Source organism: Melozone crissalis, unplaced genomic scaffold (assembly GCF_028551555.1).
Source record: "Melozone crissalis strain CALT ecotype California unplaced genomic scaffold, PUWL_Pcris_2 ptg000004l_1, whole genome shotgun sequence".
Lineage (NCBI taxonomy): Eukaryota > Metazoa > Chordata > Aves > Passeriformes > Passerellidae > Melozone > Melozone crissalis.
In genome coordinates, this window is record NW_026535782.1 from 37,778,207 (window position 1) to 37,784,899 (window position 6,693).

At 44.3% G+C, this 6,693-nt stretch overlaps 3 non-coding genes across 3 annotated transcripts; 2 read left to right on the forward strand and 1 right to left on the reverse strand.

The window, feature by feature from the left end:
- The first annotated feature begins 491 nt into the window (after positions 1 to 491).
- TRNAD-GUC (transfer RNA aspartic acid (anticodon GUC)) lies at positions 492 to 563 on the forward strand. Its single transcript has one exon. It is a non-coding gene; the product is annotated as a tRNA-Asp (tRNA).
- A 98-nt stretch (positions 564 to 661) lies between these two features.
- TRNAD-GUC (transfer RNA aspartic acid (anticodon GUC)) lies at positions 662 to 733 on the reverse strand. Its single transcript has one exon. It is a non-coding gene; the product is annotated as a tRNA-Asp (tRNA).
- Positions 734 to 1,179: 446 nt separating this feature from the next.
- Positions 1,180 to 1,251, forward strand: TRNAW-CCA (transfer RNA tryptophan (anticodon CCA)). The gene has a single exon. It is a non-coding gene; the product is annotated as a tRNA-Trp (tRNA).
- The last annotated feature ends 5,442 nt before the right edge of the window (positions 1,252 to 6,693 follow it).

Sequence of the window (6,693 nt, forward strand, 5' to 3'; positions counted from 1 at the left end):
TCACTGTCGTACAAACTTACAACCATGTTTCTGCTGACCGGGTCAGCATCAAGCCAGATGGTCAGCCCGTGTCCTTCTGCCTTCTACTCTCAAATCTCAAAGTAGCTGGTTTCCATTTCCCTCGTTCCTTTTTAGGTAGGTAAGGAGCAGGTGCTCCCGTTCCTTTACCTCAAGGACTGCTGACTCCAGCACTTCTCAGGTTCCCGTAAAAAGAAACTCTGCGTGAACGAGATGCAGAACTACAAACGCAAAGACACCCGAGCTGCCGGTGCTGCTCCGCTCCCCCGCCTCCCGTCGGGCACTTCCCTCCCGCGGCAATTTCCAGCGATCCGAGCCCGCAGCTCCGCGTGCGGCTGCGCGGCGGGGCCGCAGCGGGGCGGGGGTGTGCGGAGCTGTCCCTGTCCCCGTCCCTATGGCGCTCCCTCACCAGCCCCACCCGCGCCCCGGGCAGAGCGGGAGCCGCCCCCGCGGGGGGAGGTCTCGTGCCCGACTCCTCGTTAGTATAGTGGTGAGTATCCCCGCCTGTCACGCGGGAGACCGGGGTTCGATTCCCCGACGGGGAGTGCTGCGCTTGCGCGCTTGCTTTTGTTGCTCCACCCCGCGCGAGCCGTTTTTAAGACAAAAGGCGCCTCCCGCCGGCAAGAAAAACATGGATTGCGGCCTCCCCGTCGGGGAATCGAACCCCGGTCTCCCGCGTGACAGGCGGGGATACTTACCACTATACTAACGAGGAACTGCCTTGAGGACTGCGGCTGCGGGACTGCTTTTATGAGTAAATCCCCACAACCATGTCCTACTGGTGGATTATCAATGCTGTTCTGTGGGAGGAGGGACAGCAGGGGCGACCTCCGGCAGCGGGAGCATGGACCCACGAGCCTGCGTAGGGCGGCAACGGCGCGGGGGGCGAGCTCGGCACCACCAGGGAGCGGGGGCGGAAGGCCCTTGCTGCTGCGGACCACTAGCGGGGGTGTGGGTGGGGAGAGTTGGCGTGCTTGCGCGGGAAGGCGGTAACGGAGCAGTGCCGGAGCAGAGGGGCCGGCGCAGGGGTGCGGCGGCGGCGGGCAAGGTGCGGGGCCGCGCCGGCCCAACCCGCCCCCGCCCTGCCCCTCGGCAGAGGGGCTGCACTGCCGGCGGCCCCGGCGGCCGAGTTGTAAGGCTCTGATTGCCACTTCCCAACAGGACCTCGTGGCGCAACGGTAGCGCGTCTGACTCCAGATCAGAAGGCTGCGTGTTCGAATCACGTCGGGGTCATTAGCTTTTCCGTCTTTTGTTGGCTTTTACCGCCTTCCTCGCGCCTGAAACCGAGGAACGTTATTGTTGGTTGGTGTTTTTTAATGTTTTTCCCTACAGCTTAAGGTCTCCTCCTTTGCTTGAGTCTGAGAGGGCAGCGCGACACAGAGGATAAAACGAGGGTCAAGGCGAGATCCCATTGGATAAAATTGTCATTGTTTTGTTTATGGCCTTTGCGTGTATTGGACTGGCAGATTACACGCTTAAACACAAAAGGCAAAAATGTGTCAAAGGTTTACTTTATTAAGGCAGCCGACTCTGTGGGAATGATGAGAAAACTTCAGAAAGTTGTATTAAAAGAGTAACTTTCAATTTTAAAGGGGTCAGAGGGCCCAAAAATGGAGATACCATGTTTTCAGTACAGAAATTCACATAACAAGGAGTAAAAGTAAAGGCAGAAGCAGCAAATGGTCTGATGGAGCCAAGAGTTCAGAGAGATCTTGAGAACCCCACAGAAGAATGAAACCCTGACAGGGAGAGAGAGGGGACAGGGTGCCGGTGGGGACAATCCCCCTCGAGGGTGATGGGGGTAGTCTGCAGAACAGAAGAGCTTTCTCCGAGTAGCTATTTCCACATGCTGAGATTGACAGGTACCCATGGCAGAAAGGCACAGAGGGGACTTAGCTTTGATTTAGACATGAGATAGCAAGTTTTACTTTAGTGATTTAGATGGACTGGAAAGTTTGACACTTGATGAAATTTAAATGGGAGGAAAACAATCGTTCGTCAAGGGCCTCAATTGAGAGAGAATGCCAGAGATACAATTCTCACTTTGTAAGACTGATTGCTAGTGTTGTTAACCACAGAAGAAAATGAATACAGAAGTCTTGGAAATCATACTCAGCAGACTGAACAAATTATGTGGGGGTTAATAAACCAAATACATTGGCTTTTACAGGCTATTGTTTGTTCTATATACCCTTAAAACCTTTTAAATACAGAAATTCTGGATCTTCCTTAAGCGATCTGTTGCAGTACTTTGCTATTCTTACAATTACAAAATTAGCATGTGTAGTTTAACCCTGATGTCTCTTTTGCCTTGACTTAATTCCAGCCCTCATGTCATTGCACTGGAGAACAGTTTCTCTCTTCCTTTTTATAGGTAGTTCTTACATATTTGAAATTTATTATGCCTCTCTATAGATGTTCCAGCATAACAGACTATGTTTGCTGGGCCTCTGATTATTTTATCGCTTGCCTCTGGAGCCTTTCCAAAGCAGCTGCATTTTTAAGTGCTCAGAACTGGTCACAATATTTCAGCTGACTCAGATTTTACCAGGTCTGAATGGACAAGGAAGATTGTCTCACATGTTGTGCTGATGTTGTGCTTAATGTGGTTAGTCCTTTTTTTTTCTTTAATGCACAATCTGTTAGATGGATGCATTTTGTATGAGATGCATCATCTGTTAGATGTATCCCTGGTCCCACACAGTACCTTATCTCTCAGCCTCACCACCCACCAGAGAGCTGGATGTAAGTAGTGGCAGCAATCTGTTTGCATTCCCGTACCTCTGCCAAAGCAGGTGCCCTGCTCTGAACATTCCAGATTGTTGCCAGACAATATCTCTGGCTTGCAGTAAGGGTAATATCTGCTTATAGGAGTCAGTGTTTTCAGAGTGTGGTTTGCACTAGCATACCTGACATGTGCAGGTTGTCACAAAACAGCCCATCTCACTCTGCCCTGCCATCCCTGTCTGTGCCTTTCCCTCCTTACACTTGGATCACATCTTGCAATGCCATTGCAGCAGCTGCCAGCTCAGCATGAGAATCTGGTGGCACAATTACTACATCCAACACAGGAAAAGCACCAGGAGCACATGGCCTGGGACAGGAGAGAGCAGGATCATCCCCTCTGGCAGCAACCACAAATACTAGTGGTTCAGTTTAAGATTTTGTCAGCTGTTTTTTGGGAGGAGAGTTCACTGTCCCTAAATCAAAATCATTTAGTGATGTTTCAAAACTAAATGAAAGAACCAAATGTGCCTTAGCTACCTACAAACTCTCCCACTCAATTTCCTATTGGTGAAGTGGGGATAACAGCTCTTTGACTTTACAGATGTTTTGTCAGGTTGACTCCATTAATTCTGAGGCATTCAAGGATGCCAGGGGGTATTTGTCTCTCACCAGCATTTCAACAGCCCATGTGCTTCTGTGCTTTTTGTCTCTTCCTGACTTTAAAATACTGCTTTTTGTAACCTGACTGTTCTCTTAACACAGATGTTTTTTCAAATGGAAATGTTACTAGCTAAATATAGACAAAAACTAAAATCCACTTAAGCCTCAAAAAACAGTGGAGCTGAAGTAATAGCTCATATATGGTAAATATAACTATTGTATGTGTTTGACAAATAAATATCCAAATAATTCTGGTTTGGAAATTATTCAGTGTAGAAAACCACCCTGAAAACTGCCCATTTCATTTTTGCCAACTTGCCTAAAGAGGAGCTGACACTTCTGTTTTTAATCCTTGTTGGTATAGGCCTTTGATTATCATAAGATCAGCAGTAAGAAGTTTTAAAGCAGTTGTACAATTTTCTTTCCTTGCCTGGGCACAGCCATACAGTGCTGGGCATCCCCTTATTCACCTGTGTGTTCACTGTTTCAGGTAACACCAGCAGAGCAGCGTTCCCAGTGGCTACCAGCTCTGGAACTGCTCTAGAAGCAATATGCTCCATCATCCTAAGGCATGCTTTCTTTCTTATCACTTTTCCCTTTCTACTTCAAAACCAGACAATTCTAATGAGAAAACTAGAGTTATTAAAAAGCCACCTAATTTTTCTAAATTAATCAAGATTGTGAAAAAGAAATCACTGATTCTAGAAAGTATAGCTATGCTATGCTATAATGATTAGACAACTGCTTATTTTGTTTCTAGTAAAGCTTTCCAGTTTCTATTGCATTTCTCAAAGGGTATATCATTTTCATAGTGAAACCTGCCAAGACTGAATTAATACTTCCTACAGCTTTTTTACATTTCCTTATAAGTTCAGTGTAAGACAAGTGCATGTCTGTAACACTTGCTTTAATGCCTTTGCTATGAACTTATAGTCGTCATGTTATCTGTTGTGAGACAAATGCTACAAATGAATGCAAATTATTCAGCTATACTTCATTATAGGCCATTTCCAGACCCTCCACTTAATTTAGGTTACTTTTTTGAACGCACATTTATAGAAAAATAAATTTTTTCAGCATACTGTAACATAAACAATTTGTCTTATTTTTATGGTTGGCATTAGAGGTTAGAAATCACAAACTTAAGGAAACTCAAGCCAGAAATCTGAGACAGTTTAAAAGGCATTCAGTGTTTTCATGTCAAAGATGAATGTATGCTTGAAAAATCTCTTTCTCACGCTCAGGAAAGCTAAGAAATTCCAGACATTTGGGAGGGTCCTACAAAGGAAGGATTTTTGGCTTCTCCTTTCAGCATATTTCACATTTTTAGGCAAGCTTAGAGCACTTTTTTAACCACCGGAAATGGCCATAGTCTCACAACATTTTCACATTTTTTTCCTAAACTTTGCTTTTGTCAGCATTTATACTGACAAGTGGTAAACTGTAACTACCTGTTTCTCAGGTAGAGGCAGGTATTCTGGTCTTCAAACACCAGAACTTGCAGTTGGGGATAAACATTCAAGTACTGGAAAGCTTCACAGAAGGCAAGGTAAAACAAGAGTTCCATGCTCCAACCTTTAACAGCAAATTATTGAATAGGCATAGGGACCAGAGACTTCATATTTGTGGGTTTCAACCCCCCCCCCCCCACCCCCCCACTGTAACAACATTAGAAAGATTTTTTGAGCTCATTCATAATGAACTCATTCCCTTCATCCCTTTGACTGCTGCCTCATGCCACAAAACATGACTTCCTTTTTCCTTCAAACAGAACAAAGAATAAAGGTGCAGGTGTATTAAGGTCTAATTGTGGTGACACCTGCAGGTTCCAGTGTCAATTATCATGCGTTTGCACATTTAGGTGCTTACTCATGCTACTTTCCCTATCTTTGCCTTGCCTGGGAGATGCCTGTTGGTCCCAAAGTGCAACAGTGACAGGTGTAGAACCAAAAAAGGGCAATTTTGCCTTTAGGGACTTGGCTTCCTAGAGAAGTCTATTGCTGCAAAGAAGAGTGACACTGAAGTATTGTATCATGCTTCTTTAGGTTTGGCTGCTTTGGAGGCAACTAGAGGTAACCAATAAAAGAGTTCTGTGTCAGTGCAAGGCAGTTACACCAGGGTAACAATATAATAGAGAAAGCAATTCACAATAAATACACTTTTTCTTTATGGCTGGGGAAAATAACTTTCAAAATTTAAATGGACTGTAAATATGAACTTTAAGCAATGTTAATGAAAGTCACAACCTCAAGTGGCTCAGCAACAACAGTACTGGAGTTTGAACAAATAGCCAAAACATATGATATGTTTCTGCTATCTTTATGCTTCTGTGCCAGTTTCATCTGGCAGCAAAAGCAGAAAAACACAGAGCCAAGATAAGACAAGTCAGCCCATCCATTTGTTATGACCAAAGCTGAACTGTGAGTGTAACTGTAGGGATTTACTACTTCATACCATATTCCTGTAGGGGATTTTTATGCTACATTTAATGCATTAAAACCAGACCTACCATCAGTGTGGACTTCTAGCTCAGCAGTTGTACTTCTTTCTACTCCTGAACTGTCACTGACAAGAAAAGCCAGCACCAGCTGTATTGCAGAATCTGAACAGTACAGTGAGTGGAGAATTGTGCCTGCATTAAGAAGTACTGCCAAAAAACAAGCTGCAGGGCTGTCCTACCATTATTGTCTGTGGGAATGGTAGGTGGTGACTGCACCAACTTTTTAGATTGTATTTTCACTATTAAGTTTGAGTAAAATTTCCCAGACCCAGATTCCCCCTTATGCTGCTTTAAAACGTTTTAGACTTGATGTGAGTTAAAGTTATTTTTTACATTAGTATGATAGCTGAAGAATCACTAGTATGCTGTGCAACTAGTTCCGTATCTGGAAAAGAAGCAAATTCTTAAAGGTAGAGGAAAGACTATTTCCCAAGCTACCTAAAAGCTTTTCAAGGTGAAAAATACTATCTATGCTTTAAATTAGTACTATCAAATTTGAATAGGAATTAAATTTCCTTTAAGCATTTCCAAAACACCTTTCACGTAATACCCATGTTCCTGGTAAAATTTTGGGTAAGATATGCTGAAAAATAGACAGAACCATCTAATTTGTTCTATTCGAGCCTAAAAGTAAGTAAGTGATAGCAGTCAATACACATTAATACATTACTTTTTACTGTGTACGTGTGTGGTGTCAATGGAGGAAGATGTTTCTACCCACTGTTCAGTCTCGTTGCCAAACGAACTGAACAGGTAAAGTGTGTACACCAAGAACCGAGCGCTTTCAG